The sequence below is a fragment of the Triticum aestivum genome, chromosome 2A (assembly GCF_018294505.1).
Source record: "Triticum aestivum cultivar Chinese Spring chromosome 2A, IWGSC CS RefSeq v2.1, whole genome shotgun sequence".
In the NCBI taxonomy this organism is placed as follows: Eukaryota; Viridiplantae; Streptophyta; class Magnoliopsida; order Poales; family Poaceae; genus Triticum; species Triticum aestivum.
In genome coordinates, this window is record NC_057797.1 from 544,577,683 (window position 1) to 544,594,463 (window position 16,781).

Here is a 16,781-nt window from a genome sequence, read left to right on the forward strand (position 1 = left end):
GTGAGGCCTTCCTCCGCATTACCCCTCACTTCGGCCTGTGGCTCAAGACCTTCGATGTGAAGCCGAAGATGATCGAGGGGCAGCACGCAGCGTGCGGAAGCGCTTCAATAAGCAAAATCGCTGACGCTCCATGGCCTGAGGGTAGCTTCCCAGAGGTGTCCGGATTGTGGCAGCTGGAGTGGTTTTACATCACAGCCCCCCGAAGTGCCAAGTGGGTAGTTGCCCCCACCTTTCGCTCAGGCCCCCCACCACAACTAATGTCATGGATCAGCAGGGGGCTGAGCTGGGGTCCAGCCAAGGATGTGCCAATACTGCAAAGCCGTATCTGAGATCTCTTTGAGAGAGATTTCAGTCTAGTTATGGTAGTGCAAGTTATGCTAGTTCGTCGAGTCCAGCCTTGCAAACACCGTCCCCTCCACATGTGGGAGTTCAACCCGGAGGGACCGCGAGCTATCCAACACTTCCTCGGCATGACGCCCGAGGAGATGTACAAATTGTTCTTCGGACCACAAATAATGTGTCTGGACATCACTGAGGATGCAGGTCTGAGCTGCAATCACCCAGATACCCAAGTAAGTAGCCCCGCATCCGAACACATTGTCCGTTTATTTATCGCAACATCACCCTAAAAAAGCCGCTCTTTGACCAGGATTGGATAGCAAAGGCAAAGTTGATCAGGTGTCCGGCCCCCCTCCTTGAGACCTCACCAAACCCCATGCTAACCAGGATGCTGGAGATCGCGCCTTATCAAGCGCCCTTAGGAGAAGATAAAGGGGGGAACAAGGAGGCTAGCGCCTCCGCGAAGGAGGTTAGCCGGGGAGGAGGGACGGAAACTTCCTCTCCCCAGGGAAGGAAGAGGACCGCCTCCGAGGACCCGGAGACAATGGTCTCCAAACGGGGGAAGAAATCTTCGCTGGAGGGTCCTGCCCCGGGGCTACCCCGGCCGCACTATGCCCTCAAGGGGATCAGCCCTCCACCGAGCTATAAGTAAAAGGGTACTTAATAATGAAAATACCTCACTTTACTTCTGAGGAAAATAACCGAAGCATTTATCTTGCAGTTCGGATCTTAGCTCTTCTCAGCAGAGCTCGTCTTTAGGGGATCTTCTTCCAGAGATGATGGAGAGCGAAATGCCTCCCCCTGCCATACCACCTAATGAGGCGGGCGACCCCGAGGTGTCGTCGCGGAGGGTTTCTCCTGATCCGGCAAGGCCAAAAGGCAATCCTATGGCCACCCAAAGTCCTCAGTATCCGGCTCTTGAAGAGAGCAATCGAAAGAGTCCAGCACCGTCTGGTGTGCGGTCGGACGTACTGAGCGATCTGCTAGAGCGAGCGGCTATCTCAGAAGAGCACCGCACATTGATGGGTATGGTGATTGAAAGGATTTCGTCCGCCAAAAGCGGGTTGCATGAAGCCTTTATGAGTCTACTGATGGGTTTTGAGGTACATGAAATGATGTACATTTTTGACAGTACTGCACATTTTTAGATGTGCCCTGTGTAGATAGTAGCCCCTGAGACTCTGGGTGCTGTCGAAGACGACGGCGCACAGAGGATCATAGTCCCAGGAATAATCATGCCGCCATAATATGCAGGTGGCGAAGGGTCCGGTGGCCAGCCGGACTGATGAGTTTGCCGAGCTAAAGTGGCAGCTTGACGTGGCAGATGCTGACATCGTACTTGTCAACAAGGGGCTTGACGAGGCACAGGGTATGTGATTCCTCCGGTGACACATGGAAGAGGAGCATGATGCCAGTATCTATAACATGTGTGTGAATGCAGATGGAGCTGCGGCCGTGGAGAACCTTCGGGCGGAACTTGCCCGAGCCAAAGAACAAGCCAGGAAAAGCGATGCGGCTGCCCTAAAGGCAGTTAAGGAGCTAAAAGCCGAACAGGCTGCTCACGGCCAAAGCAAGGAGGAGATAGCCAGGATGGCTGTGGAATTGAAGAATGCTGCTGACCGTTACGAGCTTCTTGAAAAGGAAGATCGAGCGAAGAGGACAGACCTGGAGAAGGCCATGATGGTGACCAAAGACACCCGCTCTGCAATGAGAGCGATGAAGGAGGAGCTGCGTCAAGCCGGGGATATCGTGGCTGGGAAGCCCTTTATGCTGCGGATGAAGTTCGGAGATCCTAGGTACGCCCCTTTGGACCGGCTGTGGAGTTCTGCGGACGCATATCTAGACTTAGCGGCGAGTGCTGCCGATGCGGCCGAATACTTCCGAGATCAAAAAGATCGCGAAGTGGAAAAGCTATTCTGGTCACAATTTAACGTTCCAGAGTGTCCGCTTCCATTGACTGATCGGTTGGCCGAATGGGCCGAGCTGAATAGGTTGTCCGGACTCGCCATGAGGTCTGTTGTGGATCATCTGTGGTCGGAAAGGCCAAAGCCGAACAGTTATTTTAGTTTGGTGCAGCAGTTCCTTGGTGCAGTGCCGCACATCAACGCGATGAAGAGGTCGGCGTGCGTGGAGGGTGCGCGGATGGCCCTTGCCCGTGTGAAGACATACTTGGCGGAGATGGAGGCCACCGCCATTGCAGCCCAAGATTCGGACGAGAGCCGAGTACCAGCCGAGCACTACTTTCGAGAAGTTCTTGAGGGTGCTTGTTCAATAGAAGCGCAGTGCTCGAAGAATATTATGTTCTAATGACATGTATTCCCATTGAAAAACAATGTTTTACTGAATTGTAAAGGCTATTTTATACTTGTGCCTGAAAGAATTAATATACCTCCTGTGCAGCCGTTTATGTATATATGTATATAACCTGAAAGATGGCAGTCGTCGGCTTCAGCCCCCACGCATATAATGTGGGGGTGCTCGCGGAAGACGCATGTTCACACTTGATCCAATGTATTGGTCCATTAAGGAGGTGATAGCGCAGCGAACTAGGCAATCGGACTATAATGCTTTAACACTTTCACTTAGCCAGAGGAGTTTGACAGTGGGGCTACTATATAGCCCCTGGTGGCTCCGCGCTCATCCGAATTCGGGGCGCGTACATGCCTGGCCGGGAAACGGCCCTTCGTTAAGGTGGAGGAACCCCGAAGATTCCGCTAGGTCAACGAGTGGTTGACTAGTCTCACACTATATCATGACAGTCAGTTTTAGGCTTTCTCTACTGAGGTGCTCATTCGGATGAACCAGGGCACAATCGCAGTAGCTCTCCTGGTGCCGCCTTAGCCGATAGAGCGGAATGTAAGGCAGCAAAACACAGGAGCCGGGCAAACCCAACATTTAACCAAAGACATGATTCGGAGCTGATGCATATAAGGCCAAACTCACGACGCCGAACACTACCTAAGGTATTCGGTCTTTATGATGTAAACCGGGCTAAATAGTGCCCTTTGTAATAAGCCCCTGGTGTCCAGGTACGTGCAATATTCTGACGTGGCCACATGCCAATACGTCAGCATCCTTCTCAATTGTACTGAGAATCTGGGGGGTGTATCAACAAGAGACAGTAAAAAAAGGTTTACGCAGGGTCTTAATCTAAAAAGAATCCTTGGAATGGGTCCCTGCTGCATGTCTACGCGTGTGTCTCCATTGTGCCGTATCCTGGACGGGTGTAGCACGATGGCCATCTGTAAAAGAGAGGAACTTAGCTGAAAAGTTGTCGTGCAAAAGGTAGGTTATACTAAATAAACCATGTACAGTTCAAGATGAGTAAAGTTGAGCCTAATTGTCACTTGTTTACATGCATTGAGCCCCTTGTATTGTTATAGGGGTATAGCCATCAAACCTATATCAATTATATATAGCTACACCGGACTCGTCTAACCGCGTCCGTGGTCTTAACGACCTGTCAGATGCTCTAGTTGGTGAGGCCGTACGGTCTTCCGCGCGGAAGGAGCGCTCAATATTTCCATTTACTGTAATGATGCCATGTGGACTGGGCATCTTAAGCATGAGGGAAGCGTAATGCGGTATTGCGCTAAAGCGAGCGAAAGCTTCGCGTCCTAGTAGTGCTTGATAGCCACTTTGGAACGGAGCGATGTGGAAGGTTAACTTTTCGCTGCGGAAGTTATCGGGAAAGCCGAATATAACCTCTAGTAGCAGGGAGCCCGTGCAATGGGCTTTTGGGCCTGGCATTACTCCTTTAAAGGTAGTTTTGCTATGGCTGATTTTTGTTGGGTCTATCCCCATTTTGCGGACTGTGTCCTGATATATCAGGTTTAAACTACTGCCGCCGTCCATCAGGACTCGTGTGAAGTGGTATCCGTCAATTATCGGGTCTAACACCAAGGCAGCCCATCCTGCATGTCGGATACTTGCCGAGTAATCCCGATGGTCAAAGGTGATCGGCTGGGACGACCAGTGGCAGAATTCCGCGGTGATAGGCCCTGGGGCATGTGTCTCTAGGAGTGTCGCTTTGTTTCTCCCCTTCATCACGTGCAACACGTTTATTGTTTTGACTTCTGGTGGGAATTTCTTCTGTTCCCCAGTGCTTTCCTTGTGAGGATCGTCCTCGTCTTCGCTTGGTGTATCCTGCCCCTTGTGTTCAGCGTTGAGCTTGCCGGACTGCTTGAAGACCCAACATTCTCTATGGGTATGATTTGCAGGTTTATCGGGGGTGCTGTGGATCTAACATATTTTCTCCAGAATCTTGTTTAGGCTGGACAGTTCGTCTCTGTTGCCTTTGGAGGGCAGCTTTTTCTGACCTGGCTGAGAGCTTCTGAATCCGGCGTTTACCACCGTGCTCTTCGGGCTGTCATCTTTATTTCGGCGATTGTTTTTGCTGCGTCGTGGCTTCCCGTTTTCGTCCCTGACTTTAGATGTAATTGGGTCGCTAGTGCTACATCGGGCTAGCCAGCTGTCCTCGCTCGCGCAAAAGCGGGTCATGAGGCTTGTTAATGCTGCCATTGTTCTCGGCTTTTCTTGGCCGAGGTGTCTAGCAAGCCATTCGTCTTGAACGCTGTGCTTGAAAGCTGCTAAGGCTTCGGCGTCCGGATAGTCGACTATTTGGTTCTTTTTAGAGAGAAATCTGTTCTAAAGCTTTCGGGCTGACTCTCCGGGCTGTTGAGTTATATGACTTAAATCGTCTGCATCCGGTGGTTGGACATAGGTCCCTTGAAAATTTGCCCGAAAAGCGTCCTCGAGCTCTTCCCCGCTTCCAATGGAGTTTTCGGGGAGGCTTTTAAGCCAGTGACGAGCTGGTCCTTTGAGCTTGAGGGGTAAGTACTTGATGGCATGGAGATCATCTCCTCGAGCCATGTGGATATGGAGGATGTAGTCCTCAATCCAGACCCCAGGGCATGTCATTCCGTCGTACGCCTCTATGTTTATGGGTTTGAATCCCTCTGGAAATCCATGGTCCAGAACCTCATCGGTGAAACATAGGGGGTGTGCGGCACCCCTGTATTTGGGTGTACCGTGGTGTTCAGATTTTTTTTGTGTTGCATTGCTTGCTGGAGCACGCTTTCTTGGCCCGTAGATGGATCTGGTTTCACCGTCCTTTTGATGCGCGTCCTCACGTGGATCGCTTACTGGCTTGTGTGCGGCGTCGTTTGCCGCTCTATGTTGGCCATGAGGTCATCTATCCGACCGGATGGTTGTTTTGTTTTTTGATTGTGGGGGCTCTAAGGCCACATCATCGAATTCAGGTAGCAGCCTTCGCTTTGGGTAGCTCTTTGTGTGGCTACTGCCGTTGTACTTTGCTGCGAAGTTGAGTACTTTACTCCATCTAATTCTGAGTATGTCTTGTGCAGCCCTGAGCCTTTGCTTCTGCTTTTTCAGACTCCTCGCAGTGGCAACAAGCCTTTGATGGGGATTCTGTTGCTCTGGGTGCCTGTCCGATGTGATGTCATCCGGACTGCTATCTTCGCCGGAGACGGGTTGTTCGGTTTGATTCTCCGTGTTGCCGTGGTCGGACGGTGGTTCAATGCCTTGTTCGTCGTCTGCTGGCTCACCCTGCTCTATCGCTGGGTCTATATGATCGTTGTTTCTGCTGAGGCAGGATTTGGAGCGGCGCTTACGCCGCCGCTTTGACTGCTTCTCGAGGGATCGATCCTTCGCTGCGTCCTTCTGTTCCTCGTCGTCGTTTTCTTTGGGTGTGTCCACCATGTATACATCATACGATTAAGTGGGCGTCCAGTGCCCTGTGGGCAGTGGCTCCTGTTCGTCTCCTGCATCGTCATCCATACCGTCGATGTCTTCGGAGTCGAAGTCGAGCATGTCGGTCAAATCGTCGACAGTGGCTACTAAGTGGGTGTTGGGTGGGCGGCGAATTTATTTGTCATCCGCATCCCAATCCTACCGGACATAGTTCGGCCAGGACTCTCCTGACAAGGAGAGAGACTTTAATGAATTCAGTATGTCGCTGAAGGGCGAGTGCTGAAAGATATCCGCGGAGGTGAACTCCATGATCGGCGCCCAGTCGGATTCGATAGGCACGGGCGCAGGCGGTTCGAAGTCTGTGGCCGGGGAAGAGTTCGGCAGTTCGGCGTCATGGCTCCCATGAAGGGTAAGGTCGGTATTTGGCTCGATCGCCGCTGAAGATGCAGCCTCCGTGACGGGGTCTATCCACCCGTCCTTGGATGGCGCAATGGGCTCCGAATTGAGGGTCGGAACGGTCGCTGGTGCGATCTCCCGAACACTGTCCGATGGTAGAGCTAAATCATGCTCATCGTGACCATGCGGCGCACTCGGCAAGGGCTCGAATCTGCCGAAGATCAAGTCACTGTGGATGTCGATCGTGTGGTTTATGCTTCCAAACCTCACCTGGTGGCCAGGGGCGTAACTCTCGATCTGCTCTAGATGGCCAAGCGAGTTGGCCCGCAGTGCGGAGCCGCCGAATACAAAGATCTGTCCGGGGAGGAAAGTCTTACCCTGGACTACATCGCTATCGATGATTGAAGGGGCCATCCAGCCTAACGATGATGACACAGAGGAACTCTCAATGAAAGCACCAATGTCGGTGTCAAAACCGGCAGATCTCGGGTAGGGGTCCCGAACTGTGCGTCTAAGGCGGATGGTAACAGGAGGCAGGGGACACGATGTTTACCCAGGTTCGGGCCCTCTTGATGGAGGTAATACCCTACGTCCTGCTTGATTGTTCTTGATAATATGAGTAATACAAGAGTTGATCTACCACGAGATTAGAGAGGCTAAACCCTAGAAGCTAGCCTATGGTATGATTGTTGTTCTTGGTCCTACGGACTAAACCCTTCGGTTTATATAGACACCGGAGGGGGCTAGGGTTACACAGAGTCGGTTACAAGGAAGGAGATCTACATATCTGTATTGCCAAGCTTGCCTTCCACTGCAAGGAGAGTCCCATACGGACACGGGACGAAGTCTTCAATCTTGTATCTTCATAGTCCAACAGTCTGGCCAAAGGATATAGTCCGGCTGTCCGGATACCCCCTAATCCAGGACTCCCTCAATGATCATTATTATAACAGCAACATATATATATATATATATATATTGTCATCTGATCTCTTATGCTAAAGTAACAATTCATTCACAGTTTCAAGTATGAATCATAAACTCCATTGAAAACTAACAAACTATAATCTCAGTCATTGAAGCAATTGCAATTTATCATAACATTGGAAAGAGTCAATAAGAGCTTTTCAGCAAGTCCACATACTCAACCATCATTTAGTCTTTCACAATTGCTAACACTCACGCAATATTTATGGTTATGAAGTTTTAGTCAGACACAGAGAAAGATAGGGGCTTATAGTTTTTGCCTCCCAACCTTTTACCTCAAGGGTAATGTCAACAATAATAGTTCATGAAAACTCACATCCAATTAGCTATATATATCCGGATCTTTCCAACACATTGTGTTTGCCAAAGGATAAAATGTAAAAAGGAAAGGTGAAAATCACCATGACTCTTATATGAAGTAATAGACAAGAATAAAAGATAGGCCCTTCGCAGAGGGAAGCAGAGGTTTTCATGTGCTTTTATGGTTGGATGCACAAAATCTTAATGCGAAAGAACGTCACTTTATATTGCCACTTGTGATATGGACCTTTATTATGCAGTCCGTCACTTTTATTTCTTCCACATCACAAGATCGTATAAAGCTTATTTTCTCCACACTAATAAATCATACATATTTAGACAGCAATTTTTTATTGCTTGCAATGATGACAACTTACTCGAAGGATCTTACTCAATCCATAGGTAGATATGGTGGACTCTCATGGCAAAACTAAGTTTAAGGATATTTGGAAGCACAAGTAGTATCTCTACTTGGTGCAAAGAATTAGGCTAGCATTAGAGGGAAAGGCGAGCTCAACATGTTGGATGATCCATGACAATATAATTTATTTCAGATGTAAGAAAACATAACCCATTATGTTGTCTTCCTTGTTCAACATCAACTCTTTAGCATGTCATATTTTAATGAGTGCTCACAATCATAAAAGATGTCCAAGATAGTATATTTATATGTGAAAACCTCTCTTTCTTTATTACTTCTTATTAATTGCAACGATGACCAAAACTATGTTTGTCAACTCTCAACAACTTTTATTCATCATACTCTTTATATGTGAAGTCATTACTTTCCATAAGATCCATATGATCTCTTTATTTCTTTGTATTATTTCTCTTTTATTTTATTCCCTCAAGATCATAGCAAGATAATCAAGCCCTTGACTCAACACTAATCTTTCTTATATATAGCTCACGGACTCGATTACATAGAAGGATCATAAAGCAAAACTCAAAACTAGATCATACTAAAACTTTATTCTACTAGATCAAGATATTACCAAAAGGATCGAACTAAGAAAAACGGTAAAGATAAAAGTGTGATGGTGATACGATATCGGGGCACTCCCCCAAGCTTGGCAGTTGCCAAGAGGAGTGCCCATATTCGATACTCGGTTCTTCTTTGTTGGTGAAGAAGGTGTTGGTGATGATGGATAATCGCACATCGAGCGTAGGATAATCTTTGCGGATAATGCCCTTGAGTGCAATGATATGCTCCTTCAACAAAATATTTTCACTTGTGAGATACTTGTTTTGAATGCGAGCTAACTCAATCATCTTGAAAGCTTCAATCTCCGTTGGGGTAAAGAGATTGTGATGAGGTTCAAGGATGTCTTCTTCTACTACTGTCGGAACTTGATCCCCTATGGCCTTCTTGATCCCATCATCCTTGTTGATCTCTCCGGGCTCCTCTCTCTTCAGCTCTATCTTCATTAGCCAAGCATCGTTGCCCTCATTGTTGGAGGAGGAGGGAGACGACATGATGCCTGGCCTTGACAACCCTGGCAGAAAACAGCTCGAAACAAAAGCAGGAGATATTTGTGTGATACGGTGGTCAAAACCTTCGGGAGATTATATAATGGATTTTTACCGACCAAAATAAGTATCGTGCAAGAAATCAGAGTCCGGAGAGCACACGAGGTGCCCACGAGGCAGGGGGCGTGCCCATGGGGTAGGGTGCGCCCTCCACCCTTGTGGAAGCCTCGTGTCCTTCTCGGACTGCTTCTTATTTTCCTTTTTTTAAAATATTCCAAAACGGAGAAAAATTGCTATTAGAACTGTTTTGGAGTCGGTTTACTTACCGTACCACATACATTTTCCTTTTCGGGGTCTGAAACGTCCTGGAAAGTGTCCCTTATGTATTCCTCCGGGGTTATGGTTTCAATAACATTAGTTTCAACATTAATGGGATTACCTGAGATATAATGTTTGATTCTTTGGCCGTTCACCACCCTCGGATTTGTGCCTTTGAAGTTGTTGATTTTTATGGCACCGGAACGATAGACCTCCTCGATGACGTAAGGACGTTCCCATTTAGAGAGGAGTTTGCCTGCAAAAAATGTTAAATGAGAGTTGTATAACAATACATAATCACCTACATTAAACTCTCGCTTTTGTATTCTTTTGTCATGCCATCTTTTAACTTTTTCTTTAAACAGTTTGGCATTCTCATAAGCTTGGGTTCTCCATTCATCAAACGAGCTAATGTCAAATAACCTCTTCTCACCGGCAAGTTTGAAATCATAATTGAGGTCCTCAATGGCCCAATATGCCTTATGTTCTAGTTCGAGAGGTAAGTGGCATGCTTTTCCATAAACCATTTTACATGGAGACATACCCATAGGATTTTTATATGCAGTTCTATAAGCCCATAATGCATCATCAAGTTTCTTGGACCAATTACTTCTAGATCTATTAACAGTCTTTTGCAAAATGAATTTAAGCTCTCTATTACTTAACTCTACTTGACCACTAGATTGTGGATGATATGGAGATGCAATTCTATGATTAACATCATACTTAGCAAGCATTTTACGAAAGGCACCATGAATAAAATGTGAACCACCATGAGTCATTAAATATCTAGGGACTCCAAACCTTGGAAAAATAACTTCTTTAAGCATCTTAATGGAGGTTTTATGATCAGCACTACTAGTTGGAATAGCTTCTACCCACTTAGTAACGTAATCAACAGCAACTAAAATATGTGTATACCCATTAGAGGAAGGAAACGGTCCCATATAATCAAAGCCCCAAACATCAAATGATTAAATAACAAGTGAATAACTCATAGGCATTTCTTGACGTCTACTAATATTACCAATTCTTTGGCATTCATCACAAGACATGACAAACTTACGGGCATCCTTGAAGAGAGTAGGCCAATAAGAACCGGATTGCAATACTTATGTGTAGTACTATCTCCAGCATGGTGTCCTCCATAAGCCTCAGAGTGACACTTGCGTAGGATCTGTTCCTGTTCATGCTCAGGTACACAACGTCTAATAACACCATCAACTCCTTTATAAAGGTGCGGGTCATCCCAAAAGTAATGTCTTAAGTCATAGAAGAACTTTTTCTTTTCCTGGTAGGTGAAACTAGGTGGTATAAATTTAGCAACAATATGATTAGCATAATCAGCATACCATGGAGCAGTACGAGAAGCATTTATGACAGCTAATTGTTCATCAAGAAAGCTATCATCAATAGGTAGTGGGTCATCAAGAACATTCTCTAGCCTAGACAAGTTGTCTGCAACGGGGTTCTCAACTCCCTTTCTATCAATAATATGCCAATCAAACTCTTGTAGCAAGAGAACCCATCTAATAAGTCTAGGTTTAGCATCTTTCTTTTCCATAAGATATTTAATAGCAGCATGATCAGCGTGAACAGTTACCTTAGAATCAACAATATAAGGTCTGAACTTATCACAAGCAAATACAACTACTAAAAAATATTTTTTAGTAGTAGCATAGTTTCTTTGAGCACTGTCTAGAGTTTTACTAGCATATTGAATAACATTTAATTTCTTATCAACCCTTTGTCCTAGAACAGCCCCTACAGCATAATCACTAGCATCACACATAATTTCAAATGGTAAATTCCAATCAGGAGGTTGAACAATAGGTGCAGAAATCAAAGCTTTCTTAAGTATTTCAAATGCTTCTACACAATCATCATCAAAGACAAAAGGAACATCTTTTTGTAAGAGATTGGTCAGAGGCCTAGAAATTTTAGAGAAGTCCTTAATGAACCTCCTATAAAATCCGGCATGACCAAGGAAACTTCTTACACCTTTAATGTCCTTAGGACACGGCATCTTTTTAATAGCATCAACCTTAGCTTTATCAACCTCAATACCTCTTTCAGAAATTTTATGCCCCGAGACAATACCTTCATTAACCATAAAGTGGCACTTCTCCCAATTCAAGACAAGATTAGTTTCTTCACATCTCTGCAAAACTCGATCAAGGTTGCTTAAGCAATCATCAAAAGAAGCTCCATAAACGGAGAAATCATTCATGAAAACCTCAACAATCTTTTCACAAAAGTCAGTGAATATAGCAGTCATACATCTTTGAAAGGTAGCATGTGCATTGCATAAACCAAAAGGCATATGTCTATAAGCAAAGGTACAGAAAGGGCAAGTAAAAGTTGTCTTTTCTTGATCCCCTTTTGACACAGGTATTTGAGAGAAGCCAGAATAACCATCTAGAAAGCAAAAATATGTATGTTTGGATAATCTTTCTAGCATTTGATCAATAAAAGGTAAAGGGTAATGATACTTTTTAGTAGCTTTATTTAATTTGCGGAAATCAATTACCATTCTATAACCTGTAAAAATTCTTTGTGGGATCAATTCAACTTTATCATTAGGAACAACGGTAATTCATACCTTCTTAGGGACACAATGGACATGACTTACCCACTGACTATCAGCAACGGGATAAATTATACCTGCCTCCAGAAGCTTTAGTATTTCTTTTCTTACCACTTCTTTCATCTTAGGATATAACTGATAACCCACAAGTATAGGGGATCGCAACAGTTTTTGAGGGTAGAGTATTCAACCCAAATTTATTGATTCGACACAAGGGGAGCCAAAGAATATTCTCAAGTATTAGCAGCTGAGTTGTCAATTCAACCACACCTGGAAACTTAATATATGCAGCAAAGTATTTAGTAGCAAAGTCATATGATAGTAGTGGTAATGGTAGCAAAAGGTAATGATAGCAAAAGTAATGATTTTGGTGTTTTGTAGTGATTGTAACAATAGCAACGGAAAAGTAAATAAGCAAAGAACAATATATGGAAAACTCATAGGCAATGGATCAGTGATGGAGAATTATGCCAGATGCGGTTCATCATGTAGCAGTCATAACCTAGGGTGACACAGAACTAGCTCCAATTCATCAATGTAATGTAGGCATGTATTCCGAATATAGTCTACGTGCTTATGGAAAAGAACTTGCATGACATCTTTTGTCCTACCCTCCCGTGGCAGCGGGGTCCTAGAGGAAACTAAGGGATATTAAGGCCTCCTTTTAATAGAGTACCGGACCAAAGCATTAACACATAGTGAATACATGAACTCTTCAAACTACGGTCATCACCGATAAGTATCCCGATTGTTGTCACTTCGGGGTTAACAGATCATAACACATAATAGGTGACTATAGACTTGCAAGATAGGATCAAGAACTCTCATATATTGATGAAAACATAATAGGTTCAGATTTGAAATCATGGCACTCGGGCCCTAGTGACAAGCATTAAGCATAGCAAAGTCATAGCAACATCAATCTCAGAACATAGTGGATACTAGGGATCAAACCCTAACAAAACTAACTTGATTACATGATAAACCTCTTCCAACCCATCATCGTCCAGCAAGCCTACGATGGAATTACTCACGCACAGCGATGAGCATCATGAAATTGGTGATGGAGGATGGTTGATGATGGCGATGGCGACGGATTCCCCTCTCCGGAGCCCCGAACGGACTCCAGATCACCCCCCCCCCCCGAGAGGTTTTAGGGCTTGGCGGTGGCTCCGTATCGTAAAACGCGATGAATCCTTCTCCCTTATTTTTTTCTCCCCGAAACCAGATATATAGAGTTGGAGTTGAGGTTGGAGGAGCTCCAGGGGGCCCACGAGGTAGGGGGCGCGCCCCCACTCTCGTGGACAGGTGGTGGGCCCCCTGGTCTTCATCTTTTGCAAGGATTTTTTATTATTTCCAAATAGACGTTCCGTGAAGTTTCTGGTCATTCCGAGAACTTTTGTTTCTGCACATAAATAACACCATGGCAATTCTGCTGAAAACAGCGTCAGTCCGGGTTAGTTCCATTCAAATCATGCAAGTTAGAGTCCAAAACAAGGGAAAAAGTGTTTGGAAAAGTAGATACGATGGATACGTATCAACTCCCCCAAGCTTAAACCTTTGCTTTTCCTCAAGCAATTCAGTTGACAAACTGAAAGTGATAAAGAAAAACTTTTACAAACTATGTTGCTCTTGTTGTTGTAAATATGTAAAGGCAGCATTCAAGTTTTCAGCAAAGATTATGAACTAACCATATTCACAATAACGCATAGGTCTCATGTTTACTCATATCAATGGCATAATCAACTAGCGAGCAATAATAATAAATCTCGGATGACAACACTTTCTAAAAACAATCATAATATGATATAACAAGATGGTACCTCGCTAGCCCTTTCTGAGACCGCAAAACATAAATGCAGAGCACCTTTAAAGATCAAGGACTGACTAGACATTGTAATTCATGGTAAAAGAGATCCAGTCAAGTCATACTCAATATAAACTAACAGTAATGAATGCAAATGATAGTTGTGCTCTCCAACTGGTGCTTTTTAATAAGAGGATGATGACTCAACATGAAAGTAAATAGATAGGCCCTTCGCAGAGGGAAGCAGGGATTTGTAGAGGTGCCAGAGCTTGGTTTTGAAATAGAGGTGAATAATATTTTGAGCGGTATACTTTCATTGTCAACATAACAACCAAGAGATGGTGATATCTTCCATGCTACACACATTATAGGCGGTTCCCAAATAGAATGGTAAAGTTTATACTCCCCCTCCACCAACAAGCATCAATCCATGGCTTGCTCGAAACAACGAGTGCCTCCAAATAACAAGAGTCCCAGGGGGAGTTTTGTTTGCAATTATTTTGATTTATTTTGCATAAAGCATGGGACTGGGCATCCCGGTGACCAGCCACTTTCTCGTGAGTGAGGAGCGGAGTCCACTCCTCTTGAGAATAACCCGCCTAACATGGAAGATACAGACAGCCCTAGTTGATACATGAGCTATTCGAGCATACAAAACATGATATTTATTTGAAGGTTTAGAGTTTGGCACATACAAATTTACTTGGAACGGCAGGTAGATACCATATATAGGTAGGTATGGTGGACTCATATGGAATAACTTTGGGGTTTATGGAGTTGGACGCACAAGCAGTATTCCCGCTTAGTACAGGTGAAGGCTAGCAAAAGACTGGGAAGCGACCGGCTAGAGAGCGACAACAGTCATGAACATGCATTAAAATTAATCAACACCGAATGCAAGCATGAGTAGGATATAATCCACCATGAACATAAATATCGTGAAGGCTATGTTGATTTTGTTTCAACTACATGCGTGAACATGTGCCAAGTCAAGTCAATTAAATCATTCAGAGGAGGATACCACCCTATCATACCACATCACAACCATTTTAATAGCATGTTGGCACGCAAGGTAAACCATTATAAGCTCCTAGCTAATCAAGCATGGCACAAGAAACTATGATCTCTAGTTGTCATTGCAAACATGTTTATTCATAATAGGCTGAATCAGGAAGGATGAACTAATCATATTTACAAAAACAAAAAAGGTCGAGTTCATACCAGCTTTTCTCATCTCAGTCATTCCATCATATATCGTCATAATTGCCTTTCACTTGCACGACCGAATGACGTGAACAATAATAATAGTGCGCGTGCATTGGACTAAGCTGGAATCTGCAAGCATTCAATAAACAGGAGAAGACAAGGCAATATGGGCTCTTTTGTCAGATCAACAATAATGCATATAAGAGCCACTTCAACAATTTAATCATGGTATTCTCCTACCGCCCCCCAAAGAAAAGAAAAGAAATAAAACTATTTACACGGGAAAGCTCCCAACAAGCAAAAGAAGAACAGGAAATCTTTTTGGGTTTTATCTTTAATTACTACTACAAGCACGGAAACTAAAACTAGCTAAAAGCTACAGCTAATTTTGGGGGGTTTTATTAAGGTTTATTAAACACACAAGAAGAAAGCATAAAAAGGAAATAAACTAGCATGGATGATACAATGAAAAAGTATGAGCACCAACATCTAGCAATGAGTGTCTGAACATGAATGTAATGTCGGTGAGAAATACATACTCCCCCAAGCTTAGGCTTTTGGCCTAAGTTGGTCTATGGCCACGGCTGGCCTGGCGGATATCCTTAGTAATAGTTGGGGTCGTACTGCGAAGAAGAAGAAGTCTCTGATTGCCACTGGTTGGCAATCATCTCCGGATCCCACTGGTAATTAGACTGTTGTGGAGGATCAACTTGTGGTTCCGACTCTGGCTCTGTGGCTGGTGCAGGGTTCCGGTAGGCGTGAATGTCCTCCAGCGAGACGAGGTACTGGCCTGCAGATATATCAAACAAGGAAGGAGCAGGCAAGGTAATAGTCTCCGGATGATGTTTATCAAAGAACAATTTGTATTTAAGCTCCCCTTCCCTATTCTTTGTAATGAAATCATGTGCTACCATACTCTTATAATCTAAATAAACATGAGGCAGCAATTTTTCTTCCTTCTCATAATGCCTAATAGGTATGTTAAAATGTGTAGGTAGGCGTGAAGCATAGATGCCTCCAAAGATGGTGCCCTTTGTACGGTTCAGAGTTAAATGTTTAGCAATAATACCGCCATACTAACAAAGTTATCACAGAATAAACCGTGGAACAAAATAATAATATCAGGAACACTAAGGTTTCCATAGTTTCCGCGACCAATTAAGCAACGACTAGCAAATATTGCAAAGTAGCGTAAAATAGGAAAATGTGTGCTAGTGATTCGTGCATCGGAAACCTTCCTCTTTGCCCCTATAGTGATGGTATCAATAAACCCATCCACATCGTCATGATGTGGTTCCTCTATTTTGCCCTCAAAGGGATCAAACAAACCCGACAAAAATCATAAAGTGACATCTTCTTAACCACATCATATAAATGAAACTCTACTGAAGGAGGTGATTCCCTAGGATAATAGTAGAAGTTTTGCACAAAAGTATTGGTGAGTAAGAGATACTATTCACGTTGGTCGCGGAGTAAGTCGGTGAGGCTTGCATTCTTAGCCAATTCATAAAAATCCTCGTAAATCCTGGTTGCTCTCAAGAATTCATGGGAGGGCCATTCACACGGCCTAACCTCCGCGGTGCGAGGCAAATTATATTTGGGCTTCATTGCTTCTTCATTTTGCTTTTCCTTCGAGCTTTGGCTCGATGAGCCCCTCAA